Source organism: Macaca mulatta, chromosome 1 (assembly GCF_049350105.2).
Source record: "Macaca mulatta isolate MMU2019108-1 chromosome 1, T2T-MMU8v2.0, whole genome shotgun sequence".
Classification (NCBI taxonomy): domain Eukaryota; kingdom Metazoa; phylum Chordata; class Mammalia; order Primates; family Cercopithecidae; genus Macaca; species Macaca mulatta.
The window spans coordinates 20,740,604-20,763,867 of NC_133406.1; positions in this window are offsets into that span (position 1 = coordinate 20,740,604).

Below are 23,264 nucleotides of genomic sequence, written 5' to 3' on the forward strand. Positions count from 1 at the left end.
TTTGCCTGAAAAATAAATTTCCCGCAAGTTACATGATTTCTTTTCTCTTTGTTTAGGAACTTTAAGAGATGTTAGCTAGTCAATAGAAATAGCATCACTATTTTTAGTTCAAATCTTGCTATTAATACATGTTTTGCACTGACATATTTTCATAAATATTCAACTTTGAAAACTTTGAAAAAATTCGTGCATTTCCATTTATAGGAAGCGAACACCCAAGAGAAGTTCCTACACATAAAAATTAAAGAAGGAATAGATAAATAGGTAGATCTCAGTTTCGTGTGGGAGGGGAAACTGACTGGCAATGGAGTGGCAGGCAGCTAGCTCCTAATGTTCTATTTTAAATGCTTTGGAAGTCATAATTAAAAACAACAGATAAGATAAAAAATGTTCACATTTGACTACGGTACGTATTTATATATGTGACTTTCAGATTTTATTATTTTGAGATTTTGGAAATCAACAGTATTTCCAACAACGTAGTGGAAGTACAATGTGAATACTTGCCTTTGGATAAAAAGGAAGCTGCCTAGCTCTTCTCCGTTCTCCGAGTCTCTGTGGCAGCCATGATGGAGTTCCTCTCAGATCTCCCTTCTAGAGAGAATGTGCCAAACGGAGGGCAGTCAGTTTACAGCCTGCAGAACCTTCAGGATCCATTGCAGAATTCAAGCCTAAGACACAGTCTGCTTAAGCAGTGCTAACCAGTGCCTGCGCATAGTGAGTGTATTAGGGATTGCTCATTTCTGTGCCATGTGGAAATCCTCTAAAGGATAATTTGCTCTGGAGCTTCATTTTCGGCTGGCTGAGACCTCAAAGCTGTTTGAGCATCTTTCTGCCCAATCTTCCTTCCTACCCTCTCTATTTTCATAGGTATTGAAAGTCTGGAAAGTTCCTTGCTTCCCCTTTCTTATCTTTCACAAGGATTGTCCCCAGTGATCTACTGGACTTTTATCTTCTTCTTGGCATCTGCTTCCTAGAGGACCTAACCCGCACAATCCCTGATTTCTTTGGTGTGTGAATTCCCTCCTGTGTAATTCACTGTCACTGCTGGAGCCCTGCCTTAAAGCCTGTATTTAGTTGAGTTGAGTTAACTTTCTTTTCAAGACATGTAAGTGACAAACATAAATAAGGCACTGTGCTAGGCATGATAGAAATACTAAGATGGTGCTTATCATTGACTTGCTCTGTAGTAGTGTTTATTGCATATCACATGCCGTAGGATGTCTTACTTATTTGTAAAAAAAAGTATTGTTTAAATAAAAAAAAAAGAAATACTAAGATGGTATGACACAATATTACTTTTAAGAAGTCTATATAATTGGGGACAGCAAACATATTAAAAAAAAAACAGTTAAAATATCCAAAAGGGGCTTTGAAAATGCAGAAAACACTTAGAATATCCTAGGAGAGAAGATGCCAAAGCTAAATCCCAAAGATAAGCAAGTGTTAAGCAGGTAAAGAAAAGTGAGAAGGACATTCCAGGCAAAACATGAGCAAAATTGCAATGTCCTGGAGCAGCAGGGAGTATGAGGAGCATGAAGCGTAGAGTGTTCAGGGCTAAGTATGTTCAGGGTCAAACATGTTCAGGGCTAAGCATGCCCAATACTAAGTATGTTCGGTGCTAAGCATGTTCAGTGCTGAGCAGCAGGAACTGTTCAGTGCCAAGTGTGAGAGTGGTAGAAGATGGATGGTAAACTAGATGCCATGGGAAAGGGATGGGAGCACCATGTACCTGACCAAGAAAATAGTACTTTGTCTCTAGGTCACAGGGAGTCACTGAGAGTTATTGACCAAATAGATGCATGCACTTCCATTTTCAGGCAGACTGTACCCTATGATCTTATATGATCAGATTGGAATTTTAGGTAAATTACTCTGGCCATAGTGTGGCAAAAGGATTCGCAGAGGGGCCTGATCAGAACCAGTGAAAACAGGTTAGCTCGGCTGGGCGTGGTGGCTCACACCTGTAATCCCAACACTTTGGGAGGCTGTGGCGGGGGGATCACTTGAGGTCAGGCGTTCAAAACCAGCTTGACCAACGTGGAAAAACCCCATCTCTACTTTAAAAAAGAAATTAGCCAGGCATGGTGGCATGCACCTGTAGTCCCAGCTACTCTGGATGCTGAGGCAGAAGAATCACTTGAAACTGGGAGGCAGAGGTTGCAGTGAGTTGAGATTGCACCACTGCACTCCAGCCTGGGCAACAAAGCAAGACTCCATCTCCAAAAATAAAAATAAAAATACAAATAAAAACAGGTTAGCTCAAACATTCTTCCGTATCCTGAGAAAACTGTAATTTTCTCCCATGATTTCTGCAAATTCCTGAGCTTATGGTGGAAGGCCTGTATTTTCAGTCACCTCAGATTCTAAACTTCTGCTTTGATTAGATGAGTTTAGTTCATCAACTGTCCTCCTGTCCACACTCTGCTTTCTTCATTCCATGTTGTATCCAACCAGACAGGCATTCAGTTTCCAGTTCACTTCCTGCCACCTCCATTCCCAAAGACCACTCCACATTCTTACCTTTCAACACATCCATGCAAACATGGCTTTTGGACATATAGAAAATTTTGCTTAAATATTTTTTTAGAAAAGTGGAGGGGAGGGATTTGAAGTGGAGCTACTTTCTCTCTTTTTTAAATTATATACTTTAAGTTCTGGGGTACGTGTGCAGAACGTGCAGTTTTGTTACATAGATATACATGTGCCATGGTGGTTTGCTGCATCCCTCAACTCATCACGTACATTAGGTATTTCTCCTAATGCTATCCCTCCCCTAGCCCCCCACTCCCTGACGGGCCCCAGTGTGTGATGTTCCCCTCTCTGTGTCCATGTGTTCTCACTGTTCATCTGGAAGTGGAGCTACTTTCTTTGAGCAAAAGAAAAAAAAAAAGCTTCTTTTAAAAAATCCCCTGATTGACAGTTTCTTATGAAGGTAAAATACTCTTACCATTTGATCCAGCAATCACATGCCTGTTTACCCAACTGAGTGACAAACTTCTGTCTGCACAAAAACGTGCACATGAATGTTTATAGCAGCTTTCTTTAATAATCACACAAAACTGGAAGCAATCAAGACATCTTTCAGTAGGTGAATGGATAAACAAACGTGGTACATCATACAATGGGATATTATTCAATGCTAAAAAGAAATGAGTTGTCAAGCCATGAAAAGACATGGAGGTGGCCAGGCGTGGTGGCTCAAGCCTGTAATCCCAGCACTTTGGGAAGCTGAGGCAGGAGGATCACCTGAGGTCAGGAGTTCGAGACCAGTCTGGCCAATATGGCAAAACCCTGTCTCTACTAAAAATACAAAAATTAATTGGGTATGGTGGCGCACGCCAGTAATCCCAGCTACTTGAGAAGCTGAGGCAGGAGAATCTCTTAAATCTGGAAGGTGGAGGTTGCAGTGAACCAAGATCGCGCCACTGCACTCCAGCCTGGGTGACAGAAGGAGACTCTGACACACACACACACACACGCACACTCACACAAAAAACATGGTGGAAACTTACTCACATATTGGTAAGTGAAAGAAGCCAGTCTGAAAAGGATATATACTGTATGATTCCAACTATATGACATTTTGGAAAAGATAAAACAATAGAGATGGTGAAAAGATCAGGTGTGAGGGGATGTGAGAGGGAGGGGAGAAAGGAATAGGTAGAGCACAAGTGATTTTAGGACAGAGAAACGATTTCATGTGAAAACATAATGGTGGATATATATCACTATGCATTTCTCTAAACCCATACAATATACAACACAGAATAGAACTTTAATGTAAAGTATGGAGTATAGTTAATAATCTTCAATATTGATTTACTGATTATAACAAACGTTACAAATGTCAGTCATTATTCTTGGTCAAAGTCTTGAAAATAGGAGAAACTGCAGAGGTGGGAGATGGAGGGGATGGATGTATGGAAGTCTCCATTCTATCTACTCAGTTATCCTGTAATTCTGAAACTCTACTAAAATATCTATTAGTATTTGGTAATAATCTACTGCCCATTTCTACCAACTTAGTTGCAGACTTTTCACCTGAAAATTTTTTATTTAGTTTGTCCTTGTACTTTCTGTTCTCCTTGTTCATTTATCCTTAAAAGCAGCTTCGTTATATACTTTAATCCTATCTGTTACCAAGCCATGCCCAAAGAGTTTTAGCTTCTTTCCCCAAATATTTATCAGAGTATTTTCTTAAACTGATTGTTACTTCCTAACAAAAATATTGGTGCCAGCTGAAAAGACAATTTTTTTCACCCTGCTACATATGTATGCTAACACTCTACCCTGACAAACTGATGAAGTGTGACTTTGATGACTTAAGAACAAGTGATACTGGTTATGTCATCAAACGAGCAAAATTGGGAGATTGGATGATCAGATATAGTTTACCTGTTTGAAGGTTTATTAAATGTTAAAAATTTTCTGCCTCTCATTTCTTTTTTCCTTTCTGGTTGCCATTTTTTTTTCTGAGCAATATCCTTTTTATTCAGTTTGCTTTGAATAACAGTTAAGCTGTTCTGCCCATAGAGTAGCCATTCTTTATTCCATTACTTTCTTAATAAACTTTCTTTCACATTAAGAAAATAAAAAAAGAGTCAGGCATGGTGGCTCACGCCTATAATCGCAGCACTTTGGGAGGCCAAGGCAGGTAGATCACTTGAGCCCAGGAGTTCGAGACCAGCCTGGGCAACATAGCAAGACTCTGTCTCTATTTAAAAAGAAAACAAAAAGTTAAGATAATAGTCACTATAAGTTTCCTTCAATAGATGTTGACCATAACCTCCATACCTCAATTAATGTGGCTCTTCTATTAGTTTCTCTTGAGTTCAAAAAAATTTGTGTATATATTTATTGACAAATAAAACTGTATATTTTTATCATGTGAAGGATGATGTTTGGAACTATGTATGGTAGACTTAAGCAAATTAACATATGCATTAACATATATTTGCCACTTTTTGTGGTGAGAACACTTAAAATCTACTCTCAGTAATTTTCAAAATACATTGTTATTTACTACAGTCACGATGCTGTACAATAAATCTCTTGAATCTATTTTTCTTACCTAACTGAAATTTTGTATCCTTTAACCAACATCTCCCAGACTTGCACTCTTCTACCTGCAGCCCTTGATATTCACCGTTCTACTTCTATGAGATCAACTTTTTTAGATTCCACATACAAGTGGGGTCATATAATATTTGTCTTTCTGTGCCTGGCTTATTTCTTTTTTTTTTCTTTTTAAAATTTCAATAGATTTTTGGGGAACAGGTGGTGTTTGGTTACATGAATAAATTATTTAGTGATGATCTCTGAGATTTTGGCGCACCCATCACCTGAGCAGTGTACACTGTATCCAATGTGCAATCTTTTACCTCTCACTCCCACCCTTTCCTCTGAGTCCTCAAAGTTCATTGCATCATTCTTACGCCTTTATAGCCTCACAGCTAAGCTCCCACTTATAAGTGAGAGCATATGGTGTTTGGTTTGCCATTCCTGAGTTACTTCACTTAGAATAATGATCTCTGATTCCATTCAGGTTGCTTCAATGCCATTATTTCATTCCTTTTTGTGACTGAGTAGTATTCCATGGTGTGTGTGTGTGTGTGTGTGTGTATAAGTGAGTGTGTGTGTATATACATACATACGTATATATATATATATATATATATATATATATATATATATATATAAAAAAACAATTTCTTTATCCACTCATCAATTGATAGGCATTTAGGCTGGTCCATATTTTTGCAATTGTGAATTGTGCTGCCACAGACATGCATTTGCAAGTATCTTTTTCATATAATGACTTTCTTTTCCTCTGGGTAGATAGATACCAAGTAGGGAGATTGCTGGATTACATGGTAGTTCTGTTTTTAGTTCTTTTAAGGAATCTCCACACTGTTTTCCATAGTGGTTGTACTAGTTTACACATCCACCAGCAGTGTGAAAGCGTTCCCTTTTCACCATATCCATGCCAATATCTATTTTTTTTTTATTATGACCATTCTTGCAGGGGTAAGGTGGTATTGCATTGTGGTTTTGATTTACATTTCACTGATCATTAGATGTCGAGTATTTTTTCATGTTTCTTGGCCAATTGTATATCTTCTTTTGAAAACTGTCTATTTATGTCCTTAGCCCGCTTTTTGATGGGACTTTTTTTTTCTTGCTGATTTGTTGGCATTCCTTGTAGATTCTGGATATTAGTCCTTTTGTCAGATGTATAGATTGTGAAGATTTTAATCCATTCTGTGAGTTGTCTATTCTACTGATTGTTTCTTTTGGTTTGCAGAAGCTTTTTCATTTAATTAAGTCCCATCTATTTATTTTTGTTTTTGTTGCATTTGCTTTTGCGTTCTTGGTATGAAACCTTTGCCTAAACCAATGTCTAGAAGGGTTTTTTCTGATGTCATCTTCTAGAATTTTTATGGTTTTGGGTTTTAGATTTAGGTCCTTGATTCATCTTGAGTTGATTTTTGTATAAGGTGAGAGATGAGGATCCAGCTTCATTCTTCTACATGTGGCTTGCCAACTATCCCAGCACCATTTGTTGGTCTTTTCCCCACTTTATGTTTTTGTTTGTTTTGCCAAAGATCAGTGGGCTGTAAGTATTTGGGTTTGTTTCTGGGTTCTCTATTCTATTCCATTGGTCTGTGTGCCTATTTTTATACCAGTACCATGCTGTTTTGGTGACTATGGCCTTATCACATAGTTTGAAGTCAGGTAATGTGATGCCTCCAGATTTGTTCTTTCTGCTTAGTCTTGCTTTGGCTCTGAGTGCTCTTTTTTGGTTCCATATGGTTTTAGAATTGTTTTTTCTATTTCTATGAAGAATGATGGTGGTATTTTGATGGGAATTGCATTGAATTTTTAGATTGCTTTTGGCAGTATGGTCATTCTACCCATCCATGAGCGTGGGATGTGTTTTGATTTGTTTGTGTTGTCTATGATTTCTTTCAGCAGTGTTTTGTAGTTTTCTTTGCAGAGGTCTTTCACCTCCATGGTTAGGTATATTCCTAAATATTTTATTTTTGCAGCTATTTGTAAAAGGGACTAAGTTCCTGATTTGATTCTCGATTTGGTCACTGTTGGTGTATAGCACAGCTTTTGATTTGTGTATATTAATTTTGTATCCTGAAACTTTGTTGAATTCATGTATCAGTTCTAGGAGCTTTTTGGCCATGGGGTGTCAAAAACCTTTGTTTTGTCATATCACCAGAATTGTTATTCTGGTTCCTTCTCATTTGGGTAGACTATGTCAGAGAGAAGATCTGGGACCCGAGGGCTGCTGTTCAGATTCTTTTCTCCCACAGGGTTCTCCCTTGATGTAGTGTTCTCCCCCTTCCGCTAGCGATGTGGCTTCCTGAGAGCTAAATTATAGTGATTATTATTTCTCTTCTGGATCTAGCCACCCAGCAGAGCTATTGGTTTTCGGGCTGGTACTGGGGGCTGTCTGCACAGTTCTGTGATGTGACAGGTCTCTCGTTCAGGTCTCTCAGCCATGGATAGCAGCACCTGCTCCAGTAGAGGTGGCAGGGGAGTGAAATGGACTCTGTGAGGGCCCTTAGTTGTGGTTTTGTTTATTGCACTAGTTTCATGTGGTTTGGCCTCCTACCAGGAGGTAGCGCTTTCAGGAGAGCATCAGCTACGGTAGTATAGGGAGGATCAGGTCATGGGTGGGGGCCTAGAGCTCCCAAGAGATTATGTACTTTGTCTTCGGGTGCCAGGTAGGTAGAGAAAGACCATCAGGTTAGGGGGGCAGGGTTAGGCATGTCTGAGCTCAGACTGTTTTTGGGTGGGGCTTGCTGCAGCCGCTGAGGGGGATGGGGTTGTGGTTAGGAGGCCAGTGAAGTTATGTTCCCAGTGGGATTATGGCTGCCTTTGCTGTGTCATGCAGGTGGCCAGGGAAGTAGGGGAAAGTCAACTGTTAACAGACCTCACCCAGCTCCCACATAGCCCAAAAGGCTGGTTTCACTCCCACTATGCCCCCGACCCCAACAACACCGAGATTATTTCCAGGCAGTGGGTGAGCAGGGCTGAAAACTTGCCTGAGGCCACCAGCCTCTTGGCTGAGAAATCAAGTAGGGAGCTTTCAGATTTTGCACCTCCCTGCCTGCTGTAGCTTCTGTGCTATGTCTGCACTCCTGATTCACCCCCTCCCCTGAGTTCTGTCCAGGAAACTCCGTGTTTGGTCAAAATTATTACAAAGTTCAGTTGGAAGTTTCCTTTTCCCTGTGGTCTTTCCCAGTTTTTCTGGCAACCCTCCCCAAGTACTTCTGCAAGACAAAGTCAGAAATGGCTTCCTTAGGGACACAGAGAGCCCACAGGGTTCTTCCCGCTGCTTCCTCTACCCCTGAATTTGGCTTGGCTCTCAAAATTTGTCTCAGCTCCAGGTAAGGTCAAATGCTTTTCCCATGATCTGGACCTTCAGGTTCCCCAGTGAGGGTGTGTTTTGGAGGGCAGATGATTCTTTTTTCACAATTTCACACTTTGGGCACTCACAGTTTTTTGGCTGTCTTCCAGGGCCTGCATGGTTCACTTCTTTAAAAGGGTTTATGAATTCTCTTGGTTTTCCTGGTATGTTCCTGTGCTAGTTCTTGGAGCAAAAGTTCACGATGTGAGTCTCTATAGGCTGCTCTGTCTGTTTGAGTGGTAACTGCAATTTAGTCCTGCCTCCTATCCACCATTTTCCCCAATTTCTCCCCATTGGCTTATTTCATTTAAACATAATATCTTTTAGGTTCATCCATGTTGCAAATATGAAGTTGTCCTTGTTTTTAAGCCTGGGTAGTATTCTATTTTTTGTGTGTGTGCGTACACACATTTCATATATATATATATATCCATTCATCTCTTCATGGACAGTTGGATTGATTCTGTATCTTCGCTATTGTGAATAATGCTGCAGTGAATATGGGGATGCAGGTATCTCTTCAACATGCTGATGTCTTTTGGATATATGCCTAGTAGTAGGATTTCTGGATCACATGGTAGTTCTATTTTTAGTTTTCTGAGGAACCTCCATACTGTCTTATATAATACCTGTACTAATTTGCAGTCACACCAAGAGTATTCAAGAAGTCCTCTTCTTTTCACATCCTTGTCAATACTTGCTATCTTTCATCTTTTTTATAGTAGCCATTCTAACAGGTGTGAGGTGATGTCTCATTATGGTTTTAATATGCATTTCCCTGATGATGAATGATGTTGAGCATTTTTTCATACAGCTGTTGGTCATTTGCTAGTCTTTTTTAGAGAAATGTCTATTTGGGTCCTTTGCTTAATTTGTTATCAGAGGTTTTTTTGTGTTGTTTAGTTGTTTGAGTTTCTTATATATTTTGAATATTCACTTTTCATCATCAGCAGTATGATTTGCAAACACTTTCTCCCATTCTATAGGTTGTTTCTTCACTCAGTTGTTTGTTTCCTTTACTGTGTAGAAACTTTTTAGTTTGATGTAATTCCATTTGTCTATTTTAGATTTTGTTGTCTATGCTTTTGAGGTCATAACCAAAGAAATTATTCTCCAGACTGATATCATAAAACATTTTTTCTATGTTTTCTTCTAGGAGTTTTACAGCTTCAGGTCTTATATTTCAGTGTGTAATCCATTTTGAGTTAGTTTTTTATATAGTGTGAGATAAGGATCTAATTTTACTCTTCTTCATGAAGATATCCCGTTTTACCAAAACCAATGATTAAAAACACTGTCCTGTCTCCATTGTGTGTTCTTGGTACCTTTGTTGCAAATTAATTGACTAAATTAATGTGTATATTTATTTCTGTTTTCTATTTTGCTCCATTGATCAATGTGTCTGTTTTTATGCCAGTGTTATGCTGTTTTCATTACAATAGCTTTATAATATATTTTGAAATTGGGGGTGTGATGCCTCCAGATTTCTTCTTTTGCTCAAAATTGTTTTGACTATTTGGGGGTCCTTTGTGATTCTATACAAAGTTTACAGTTGTTTTCCTATTTCTGGGAAAAATGACATTGGAATTTTGATAGGGTTTGCATTGAATCTGTAGATTGCTTTGGTCAGTATGAACATTTTTAACAATAGTGATATATCTTTTCATTTATTTATGTCCCTCTCAATACTTTTCATCAATGTCTTACAGTTTTCTGTCTTTCACCTCCTTGGTTAAATGTATTCCTAATTGCATTGAAAAAAATGGACTCTGAAAAAATATTCCTATTTTATTTTTGTAGCTATTGTGAATGGGATTGTGTCTTAATTTCATTTTCAAATAGATTGCTGTTAGTGTACAGAAATACCACTAATTTTTATATATGGATTTTGTAACCTGCAACTTTTTTGAATTTATTTATTAGTTATAACAGCTTTTTGGTGGCATCTTTAGGTTTTTCTATATGTAAGATCATGTCATCTGCAAACACTAACAATTTAACTTCTTTCCTTCCAATTTGGAAGCGTTTTATTTCTTTCTCTTTTCTAATTGCTCTAAGACTTCTAGTACTATGTTGAATAGAAGTAGTGAGAGTGAACATCCTTGTCATATTTCTGATCTTAAAAAACTTTCAACTTTTCACCATTATGAAAAGTTGATGTTAACTGCAGTTATTTCATAGAAGGCCTTTATTGGATTAAGAAATATTTCTTCTTATGTCTAATTTGTTAAGAGTTGATATTGAATTTTTTCAAATTTTTTTCTGAGGTGATCATATGGTTTTAGGCTTTGATTCTGTTAATATGGTTTATTGCATTTATAGAATTTTGTGTGCTGAGCCATCTTTGCATCCCTCAAAAAAATCCTACTTGATCATGCTGTATGATTCTTTGAAAGTGCTATTGAATTTGGTTTGCTAGTATTTTGTTGAGGATTTTTGCATCTACATTCATGAGGGATGTCGGCCTATAATTTTCTTTTCTTGTAGTGTCTTTGTTTAGCTTTTTAATCAAGGTATTGCTGGCCTCATAAAATGGTTTTGGAAGTATTCCCTCCTCTTCAATTTTTGGAGGAGTTTTTAAAGGATTGTTGTTAGTTATTCTTTAAATGTTTTGTAGAACTCAACAGTGAAGCCATCAGTTCCTGGGATTTTCTTCGATGAGAAACTTTTTATTACTGATTTAATCTCCTTACATATTATAAGCCTGTCCAGATTTTTTTATTCTTCATGATTCAGTCTTTTATTTCTTCACTATGTGTCTAGAAATTTATCCATTTCTTCTAGGTTATTCAATTTGTTATCATATAGTTGTTTATAGTAGTCTCTTAGGATTCATTGTATCTTTGTGGTATCAATTATAATGTTTCTCTTTGATTTCTGATTTTATTTATCTGAGTTTTCTCTCTTTTTTCATAGTAAAATGTTTTTACTAAAAGCTTGCCAAATTTGTTTACCTTTTCAAAAAACCAACTCTTAGTTTCATTCACCTTTTCTATTGTTTTTCTAGTCTTACTTTAATTCTGCTTGATCCTTATCATTTATTTCCTTCTACTAACTTTGGACTTAGTTTATTCTTTTTCTAGTCCCTTGAGGTGTAACATTGGGTTGTTTATTTGAGATCTTTATTCTTTTTAGTGTAGGCATTTATTGCTATAAACTTTCTTCTTCAACCTGCTTTCTTACATCCCATAAGTTTCAATATGTTGTGTTTCCATTTTTAATTGTTTCAAGATATATTTAATTTTCCTTTTAACTTCTTTGATTCATTTGTTGTTCAGGAGCATGCTGTTTAATTTCCTTGTACTTGTGAATTTTCCAAAATTCCTCCTGTTATTATTTTTACTTTTATATTAGTGTTGTCAGAAAAGATTCTCAATATGATTTCAGTCTTTTTAAAATAAATATTAAATACACATTATATCTTATTATTAAGAGTATCTATCTCATAGATTAGATATAAAGGTTGGATAAAATAAATTTGTGTAAAGTCCTTTACATAATAAATGCTCAATTGATGTATTTCTGTATTTTCAGGACACTTGCTTCCCCTCCCAAGGAAGAGGTTGTAAAAACATTCCACTTATAGTGCACGATATACTCTTTTAAAAAATTAAAGACAGGATCTTGTTATGTTGTCTCCAAGCTGGCCTCAAAATCTTGGGCTCAAGTGATCCTCCCACCTCAGCCTCCTGAGCAGCTGAATAATGTTCTTAAAATAGCCTTTCTTTTAATGAAAACCCAAAATCAACCCCATCTGTGTACTATTTATCAATTTAGCTGAGGTCTTTTCCACAAGAAACTTACAGGTTAATGGTTGTTGACCTGTTTTCTTTTTTCCCTAATGTAATACCCCATGGATATCATTTTTCTCCTAAGAAGCCATGATTTGTTTCTTTAATGAAAGTGTTGTATGTGTTTAGGTGTGAAAATTCACACTAGCCAACAGAGACTTGCACTTAATGAGTTATTTAAAAAGAGACTGTTCGTGTTCTTTCATTATTGCTAGCATACTATTACTATTACTATTTTTGAATCCTGGAAACCAACTTAAATTAATAAAGGCCAAGTAGTTGTCATTTTCTTAGTTGACTCTTGCTTATACTGGTTATCAAGCTCATTGCCTGAGAATACTTACTCACTATCAGATTTTCTCCTAGAATGGAGGACTCTGTTATGCTGTGAACACTCATTATTTTAGACATTATGCTGAGAGAGAGCAGAGAAGGCATTTGGGGAGATTGCTTTCCCACATGTCATTGGATCATCTGATTATTGTTTTTTGCTTTATTGATCCATATAGATTCTCTTTGCAGGTATGAACAGTTGCTAAATTCAATAAAGATAAAATTAAAAGGCCCACCAAGAGCTAGAAAGATAATAATAGAATATCTCATTTTGCTGGTCCTGGGAAATGTCCCACTAACTTGTCTGCTATTTCATTCCCCACACCCTTCTCAAGTATGCTGCATATTCACAATAGTAAAGGCATGGAATCAACTTAAATGCCCATCAACACTAGACTGGATAATGAAAATGTGCTATATTATACACCATGGGATACTTTGCAGTCATAAAAAAGGAGATCATGTCCTCTGCAGCAACATGGATGGAGCTGGAGGCCATTATCCTTAGCAAATAAATGCAGGAACAGAAAACCAAATACCACATGTTGTCACTTATAAGTGGGAGCTAAATTATGAGGACACATGGAAAAATGAGGGGGAGCAACAGACACTGGGGCCTACTGGAGACTGGAGGGTGGAGGATGGGATGAAGGAGAGGATTAGGAAAAATATTAATGGATACCAGGCTTAATAACTGGGTGATAAAATAATCTGTACAATAAACTCTCATGATACAAGTTTACCTATGTAAGAAACCTGCACATGTACCCCTGAACTTACAAGTTAAAAATAAAAATAAAAATATTTTTGCATCATAAAAAATTATAGTATAGAGGAATTTTAAATTGAGAAATATTCTTAGCAATTATCCAAATATGAACTCCAGAGAGATATTGTAATTTGCCTAGGGTAGCACACCTGGTAAGTGGAAAGGCCTGTGTGTTCTCATTAGCTCAATACTTTTTTCACCAACCACTCAACAAGTCATGTACCTGTTTGTTAGTAAAATAGAGTTTTCACTCCTTGAAAAAGAAAAGTAATTAAAGTCTACATTAATATACTAACCTTTGGAAGATTCAAGAATCTCCAAATTCATTGCCATATATATGAAGAAGCTTGACTTCTTTTCTTAGCATATTCAGCAACACACACACACGCACACACACACATATGTACACATGTACACTACCAACTGGTTGAAGTGGTGATTTCAACATAGATGTTAATAAAAGTGATGGTGATGAAAGAAAGAAACTCGTGAACTCCCTTCAGCTACACAATTCTATGAATTCCAATCTACTTACAGGATGATATACTCAAAACACTGTTACCCTCATCCACAGTATGAGTTTCTTAACTTTTGTTTTACTTAAAAATTAGGATCATTTTGTTCATGGTTCATTTCAGTGTATGGTGATAGGAATATTCTAGAAGGATTATCAGCACTGACCACTCTGATGTGGGAATTGGAAAAATGAATGTCTTGAATATCATGCATTGGTAGTAAATGTTACTCTGGCATGATTAATTGTTTCCAGGAATTGAAATATGAGAGATTTGGTTTTGCTGGAAAGAAAGAACACTCAATCTTAAATTGGTTAAGGCATGTTCTTTGCCTAACTTATGCTCTATTTTGAAGAATATACTTGACAATAATATATATTCTGTGGCTGTTGGAGGAAATATTTTGTATATGTGTTTTAGAACTTTTTGGTTTAAAGTGTAGTTTATGTTTAATGTTTCTTATGATGTGTCCATTGTTGAACATGAGGTTTTGAAGTTCTGTATTATTATTGTATTATAGTCTACTTCTTTGTTCATAGCTATTCATATTTGCTTTATATATTTATTGTTGATGTTTGTGTGTATATATAGATAGATTAGATAGATAGATATAATTGTTATATCCTCTTAATGAATTGACTTCTTTATTACTACATAATTATCTTCTTTGCCTCATTTGACAGTTTTTGACCTAAAGTCTATTTTATCTAATATAAGTATGGCTACCCCTCCCCCTGCTCTTTTCTGGTCTCCATTCGAATGGACTATCATTTTCCATCTCATCACTTTTAGTCTATGTGTGTCCTTAAAGGAGAAATTAGTCTCTTATAGGCAGCATACAGTTAGGTTTTCTGTAAATTTATTCAGCCACTCTAGGTCTTTTGATTGGAGACATTAATTCATTTACATTCAAGGTAATTATTGTTAGATAAAAACTTAATACTGGCATTCTGTTAATTGTTTTCTGGTTGTTTTACAGCTCTTTGTTCCTTTCTTCCCCTCTTGCTGTCTTCCTTTGTAACTGGGTGATCTTCTCTGGTGGTATGTTTTTATTCCTTTCTTTCATCTTTTCTGTAACTATGATAGGTTTTTGTTTTGTGGTTACCATGAGGCTTCCATAAAATGTCTTACAGTTAAAATATGCTATTTTTTGTTCTCATTTATTTGTGGGAGCTAAAAATTAAATAATTGAACTGAGGGAGATAGAGAGTCAAAGGAGCCTTGGAAGGATAGTAGGGGGTGGGAGTGGGAAGTGGAGATGGTTAATAGGTTCAAAAATAGTTAGAAAGCATGAATAAAACCTAGTATTTGGTAGTGCAACTGGGTTACTATCATCAAAAATAATTTAATTGTACATTTTAAAATAACTAAAAGGGTATAATTGGATTGTTTGTAACACAAAGGATAAATGCTTGAGGAGATGGAAACACCATTTACCCTGATGTAATTATTACACATTTCATGCTTATATCACAACATCTCATGTAACCCATAAATATATACATCTATTATGTACCCACACAAATTTAAAAAATTAAAAAATAAATAAAAATAAAATATGCTGTTTTAAACTGATAACACCTTAACTTTGATCATGTTTTTAAAACTTTACACTTTTACTCTCCTCTACATTTTATTTTTTCAATGTCATGATTTAGATATTTTTATATGTATCCCTTAACATATTACTATATGTATTATTTTTAATAGTTATGTCTTTTAACCTTTATACTAAAGTGATTTACCCACAACCATTACACTGTTAGAGTATTCTGAGTTTGACTTTGAAATTAATTTTCCCAGTGTTTTTTATGTTCATTTTTTCATTCATTCGTTCATTCATTCATTCATTCATTCACTACCTACTAGTGTCCTTTTCTTTCAGCTTGGAGAATTCCATTTAGCATTTCTTGTGAGATAGGTTTGGTGGTGATGAACTCTCTCAGCTTTTGTTTGTCTGGAAATGTCTTTAACTCTCCTTTCTGAAGGATACTTTTGCTAGGTACAGTATTCTGGGTTGGCAGGCTTTTTGGCTTTTGTTTTGTTTTGTTTTACCCTTCAACCCATTGAGTATAACATCCTATTCTCTCCTGGCCTATAAAGCGTCTGCTGATAAATTGGCTGCTAGCCTTATTGGAGCTCTGGTACATGTGATTTGCTCCTTTTCTCTTGCTGCCTTCAGGATCCTCTCTGTTTGTTTTCTGATAGTTTGATTATAATATGTCTTTGAATCTGATTAGAGACCTTTGACCTTCCTATACCTGGATATTTATATCTTCCAATTAGTAAGTTTGCTGCTATAATTTCTTTAAATAATCTTTTTACCTCTTTCACTCTTCTTTCTCCCTCTTGAATTCCTATAACTGAAATATTTGCTCTTTTGATGTTGTCCCTTAAATCAATAATATTTCTTTATTTTTTATTCTTTTTTCTCCTCTGACTGTATATTTTCAAATAACCTGTCTTTGAGTTCACAGATTTTTCTGCTTGATCATTTCTGTTGTTGATCTCTCTATTCCATTTTTCATTTCATTTATTATATTTTTCAGCTCCAGAATTTTTTGATTTCTTTTTTTAAAGCTATTATTTTAATGTCACTGACAAATTTTTTATTTTCGTTGTTCATTGTTTTCCTGATTTCATTGAAATGTTCTGTATTTTCTTGAAGTTTACTGAGCTTCTTTAAAATATTTGTTTTGAATTCTTTGTCAGGCAGTTCATTTATCCCAATTTTAAAGGTCAGCTACTGGGAGATTATTGTATTATTTTAGTGGTGTTTGCATCTCTCTGATTTTTCATGTTTCTAGTCTTATGTTGACTTCTACACATTTAAAAAAGTAGAGATTTACTTCAGTCTTTGCAGGCTGGATTTGTCTGGGAAATCTCTTTACCAGTCATGTTGTTCAGAGATTCTGAGAAGGCTGTCTGGCATGGTTCATGGGCAAACTTGCTGCTGGAGTCTTCAGACAGGCTGGCCTGGTGCTTGGCTCAGTGGGTGAATGAGACTAGCACCTGGATATACTAGGCTAGATCTGTTAATTCGGTCCACATGGATGGGCCTGAAGCCTATATCTGTAGGGGCCAGCCTGAAGCCTGGGTTTTTGAGGGCTAATCTGGCCCTGGGGTAGCCCCTGAAGCTTAGTTGGCAGAGTGCAGCCAGATGGTGACATGGTGAGATGGGCTTGGCACCTGGGTTTACTGGGATGAGCTGGAGCCTGAATTCATGGGGGCTATCCTGATGCTGGGATGAGTCTGGGGACTGAGTTCACAAAGGTGGGCCTGAGTCCAAGGTTTGCAAGGGTGGCCCTGGGGCCTCAGTCTGTAGGGACTGACCTGACACTAGGGTCTGCTGGGAGGGACTTAGACCTTGGGTTTGCTACAGAATACGTGTACTCTTAAGTCTACTAGATCATTGAATGGCAGGGGCTGGCCTGGAAGGTAGAGCAACAGGGACCAGCCTGGCACTAGAAAGACTTGGACCCTCTGTCTATGCATTCTGGCCTAGTGCCTGAGGCCAGGGATCCCAACCTGCCACTAGGGTGGGCCCAAAGCCTGGGTCTATGTGTGCCAACATGGCCCTGGGCTGGTCTGAAACCTGGAGCAGGCTTAGAGCCAGGGGCCGTAGGGGCAGGCTTGACAGTGGGTGGACCTGTATCCTATATCCACAGGGATTGTCCTGGAGTCTGGGTCTATGAGTGCTGGCCTGACGACTAGGGCTTTGGGAGATAGCCTGGTACTGGGGTGGGTTTGAAGCTTGGACTAGGGCTAATCTGAAGCCTGATACTGTTGGCTCTACTCAGCAGTGGGGAAGGCCCAGAGACCAAGTCTACCAGGCAAAGCCTGGAGCCTGAGACCTTTGCAACAGTTTAATTTTATTTGCAATTATCTTAAAAATCTGTTTCTCTGAGGCTTGTCTTTAAACCCTCCTGTCAGGTATTTAGACTCTTATTTGCTTTTAATACTTCCATTGTCTTGAATTCTTAAATCTTTGCAGCATCTTGAATTATTTAATTTCTTTGGGTTCTGGAGCCTGAGGCTGAAAAATCCTGTCTGGCACCAGGGAAGGCCTGGAAGCTTAATCTTCTGGTACTGGCCTAGAGTCTGGGGCTAGTGGCGGCCTGCATGGCACCGGATTTACTAAGATGGGTCTGGTACTAGGGTCTGAGGCAACATCTGGTGCTCACTTCCTTCTCATTTTCCCACACAGAGGGTGTCTCTTTCTATGTGTGCTACCTGAAATTGAGGAAAGAGTCATTCAAACATTGTAAAACTGTCCTTTCTACCATCTTCAATGTATCACTTTATTTCTGTGCTACATCTAGGTACAGTAGTCTCTCACCTATTTCCTTTAGCTCTTATGAATGCGATTTTTTTGTGTGTGTGGATAGTTTTCAAATTGATGTTTCGTAGGGGACTGAGCATTGGAAAGTCTTATTCTGCCATCTTGCTGACATCTTTCTCCAGTCACTTTTGTATCTCTTTTTTTACAGAAAAGCGCATTCACACAGACACACATCCACACAGCACAAAACATACACATTTCCACAATAATTCTTAAAACTTAACACATATTAATAATTATCAAATTAACTATAGTCAGTGAGGCTAGAGAAGAGCAAGTCTGGGCCATCTTTTAGTAAAGTTTGAGTTTTGCAATAGTTTCATTTTATTTGCATTTCTCTTCAAACTCTGTTTTCTCTGAGGTTTGTCTTTAAACCCTACTGTTGGGTATTTAGATTCTTTTTTGCTTTTAATATTTCCACTATCTTGAATTCTTAAATATTTACAGCATCTTGAATTCCTCAATTCCTTTGAATTAGTGATATGGTTTGGCTCTGTCTCCACCCAAATCTCATCTTGAATTGTAATCTCCATAATTCCCATGTGTCTAGGAAGAGACCTGGTAGGAGGTGATTAGACCATGGGGGCAGTTTCCTCCATGCTGTTCTCATGATAGTGAGTAAGTTCTCATGAGATCTGATGGTTTTATAAGGAGCTCTTTCCCCTTCGTTCCTTGCTTCTTCTCTCTCCTGCTGCCCTGTGAAGAGGTGTCTCCTGCCATGATTGTACATTTCTTGTGACCTCCCTAGCCATGCAGAACTGTGAATCAATTAAACCTCTTTCCTTTATGAATTACCTAGCCTCAGGCAGTTCTTTATAGCAGTGTGAAAATGAACTAATACAATTAGTATTCTGGTCATGTAGAAAACATGTTTTTACTTTGAACATAAGTTCAATGTGTTGCATTCTGTGGTCACATTTAGATAGTAATAAGCTTAGCCAAAAACGTGGGCTGCTGAGGATATTGTATGCCTTGTTTGCTCATTCATAACATCAGAATGTTACCTAAAATTTCCAAGCAGGGTTCAACTGGTACCCAGTATAGAATAATGATTATGCATGCAGTGCTTGTGGACTTATGATTTTGCAATGGCAATGAAAAGATGAAAGAATGGAGAAGGACAAACCCAAACCATGAAATGACAACAAAAGATATTTTACTAAAGTATAACTATAATCTAACAATCTCTAAATAGTAAACAACGAGGTTCTGCTTTAAAATTATTAATGAAAACCCTTAGCCAGTTGTGGATAAGGAAAAGCCTATGCTTTCTTCCTATATTGTTGTTTTTCATTACTTACGGCCCTGAATTGCCTATTTCTTTTAATAAATCTATATACTGTCCATTGCAGATAACTATTTCTGCACTTTGAAGTAGCTCAAGTTCTAAGATTTTAAATAAAATGGCCCATCAACTTGATTTCTGAGGAAGTTTTGCTTCTTACATTTTATAAAATGTAGGTCTCCAATTAATTATTGTTTTGGGATGGTTTCTCTCTTCATTTACATAAACCTGAAACCCGAACTTGCTATTTTCCTCTAAATATGACAGGACTGCTACCTCTCTATTTTGCCACATACGACTTGTTCTTTCTTTCTCTTTAACTTCTTTTGCTTTGAGAGAAATGATCTACAGATCGATAAGGATGAAAAGGCTTCCTTGGGTTTTGTTTCTTTATATATAAAACAACTTTGTAGCTCTCTAATCTCTTGGCCTTGCTTTAATGATCCTTAGTTTTAGATCATCTAGTCATTCTCTCTGGTCCTGGTTCAATAAAATTTGGTTCTTGTTTCTTTTATCTTTTCAAGGAGCAAGCCCCTGCTGAGCCAGGTGGAAGCTCTGTGGCAGGTCATGGTCATATCAATGGTGGCGGTGAACCCATCTCTCATGGTGCATCTTGCTTTTGATTCTGTCCTGGGATGACTGACAAGGAGTGAGAGGCCAGCCTCTGAAACTGCAGAGTCCCAGTGTTTGGTTTCCATGACCACCCTGCAGCGTCACCATTTGCTCCTGCACCACATGTAGTTCATGAAAGGATTTTAGCACACTATACCCATCCTGGTTCTGGGGGAAGTAAATAGATTCTCTGGAGGCTTGGCATATCTATTAATCTTCTGGCACAGAGACTTTAGAAATCTGTTGTCTGAAAAGAACATACTTCTCCTCAGTTAATATTCTATTTGCTAATTAATATCCATACCTTGATTCATTGTGAGTTGGTCACAGTACATAATTGCTGTTTCTGAAATTCCTGTGACTCAAACACCAAAAAAATGTGTGAATTTCCTCCTGTTAAAGAGGAGAGGTTAATGACACTGAGTCACCCAAGAGCATAGAGGAAATTTCTTGGAGCATCTGGCACCTCCAGGAAATTGAGTACAGCATTTCTTGAGCTCCTGCTAAATACCTTTATGAGTGCCAAGCAATTTGTGGTAGACAGAAAAATAAAAGATAGTCCATGGCTGTAGACTACAGAGTTAAGGATACAATTCTAGTAAGTGGAAATCAGCTAGATAATAATTTACTGTGGCACAATGTGTTAAATAGTGCTGAGAACCGGCTAGTAAAGAAAGCTTTATGGGTGAGGTATGCCACAGAAGAAAGGGTGCAGGCCTTGGAATTGCAATGGTGTAGATATGATTTTCCACTATCTAATCCTCGATTAGATCGAGGATCTTGGGCAAGTTATTTAAATTCTCTGAGCTCAGTTTCTTCAATTTCAAAATGCAACAAATCATAGTTACTTGTCAAGGCTGTGAGAATTAAATGTGACAATTGTAAAGTATAATTAACAGATGGTAATTAAGCTTGAGGAGGTAATATTAGAAGTGCACCACAAAGGCTTGATAAGTAAAGCTGAATATAGATTGATGGGGAGGGAGTCAGAGAGTGTCTTGTGACTGTTCAGATTTGAGTCATTATTAGTTATTTCAGTTTTGTCTAAGTTAGCATTTTCCTAAGTATGGACCACCCACACAAGATTAACCCCAATCATGTATCTCTGTGTGTGTGTGTATGTATGCATGTGTGCTTGCATGTATATACTTATATATTCCATATATATTCACATAATGTATATCTATAAATACATACTCTGTATTCATTTTTATGGCATCCATTGAAATGATGTATTTGCATGTCACTTTCCCTCTGAGTTCCTTAACCTTAGATCATTCATCTTATCTACAATCCCTTGGAAATTGTAGTGGTTCAGTGAATGTTTGGGGAAAAAAAGTAAGGGAGAGAGACAGAAAGCCAGTAGAAGGAAAGAGAGAGAAAGAAAGAAGGATAAGTGGAATAGAATGGAATGAAAAGAACAAAATTGAATAAAATTAAATGATATATTATAATCTGATGGTCAAGAATTTGTACTCTAGAGCCAGAGTATCTGGTGTTAAATCATAGTGTGGCTGCCATGAGATAGCTATGTGGTTGGGGGAAAGTTATTTATTATCCTCTTTCATCTCTGAAATGAGAAAAATAATAGTATGTACCTCATAGGGTAGTTATGAGGATTAAAGGAATTGAACATATAAAGCACTTAAAATAGTGCCTAGACTATAATACACACTCAATAACTTTTGACTATTATAATCTGTTCTTAAAGATTTAGTCCAGGAAGCAGCAGAGCATGTAGGAAGAACATGGAATTTTTAATCAAATAAACTTAGTGTTGAATCTCCGGTTTGACAGTTACTAGTTTAGGAGCAATTTTTGGCCTCCTTAATATTTTCCTAATAATTGTAAAAGTGTGGGGGATAGTAATTAATAAGCTACCACTAAGGTTTGATATGAATATTAAATAAAATAAGGTGTGTAAAAATGTGTAATAGACTTGGCACATTATAATGCTTCATTTTCCTAAGACATATCATTGTTCCGTCACTTATCCACCATTCCATTCTGATATTTAGGAACACTGACATCTAAAATTGCAGCAATTGATTTCCTTGTCTTGTCTACTTATAGCAATGTATTAGTTTTCATGCATGCATTGATAGATACATTATTTTCCTACCTCAACAGGGAGAAGTAAATGTGACATTATAATTTTTACCTATATTCATGGAGGCCCTTCTGTAATTAACAATTTGTGGCAGGGGAATTCACAAGGGAGCCATAAGAAAAAATAATTTAAGTTTATTCATTATGTTCTTGTTTTTGCCTACGTTGTCTAGGAAATTAGTCTCCAAACTATTAAAAAAGCAGATGATTAGATACTTCCCCAGTGCTTACAACTCTAGCTTTCCATCAGTGTGGAGAAGGCTCTAGAAATTTCCAGAGAAGCAGTCGCTCTTGAAATGGAAGCAGACACTGACTTAGTTTTGGTGGGATTTGGACATGAGGGTGGTGGAAGGAAAAATAGTAAGAGAAAGGTGAAATCAAGTTAAAATAGAAATGAGCAGTAAGGGTAACTCTGAAAAGCATAGGAGGTCACAGAGATACAGCTCAGGAAAGGGGATCTGACTGTGGAGGAAGGGGAACATTGTGAGAGGGATTATGTAGACTGTACACTGAGTGGAGTCCTAGCATTTTTCATGTCATCTTAAGGACCCACATCTCTACTCCCAGCCTATGACAGCTGCTGATCACTGGGTGTGGAAAGTGCTTCTCCCAATAGCTTGCTTGTCTGGGCACTGAGAAGCTTCAGGCAGAGCAATGAATGGTTTAAACAGAAGAGGGATATAATTGGGAAATAAAGAAAATCTACACCCTGGTTTTGCAAAAAACTAACATTAGACTTTGGGCAAGTTATTTAATCTCTTTGGATCCAATTTCCTCATCTTGGGGATGAAGAGATTGGAGTCCATGACCTCTAACGTTTCCTCCAGATTTGTGAGTCTTTGTTTCTAATGTATTTCTCTTATCCACCTACTCACATTATCTTCTAGATTTAGGATTTGTGGCATTTCCAACTTAATGGAGGGTATTTCTCATCTAGAGCCCTATACCCCAAAACTGGTTCCCGACTCTTTCTCTGGGAATGAAAGAGTTCTGTCTATACCAAATGGCTATTTCATAAGCTTATTTGGTCAATCTTCAGTGGTCTTAAAAAAATTTTTTTTATAAACCCCAAGAATTAAA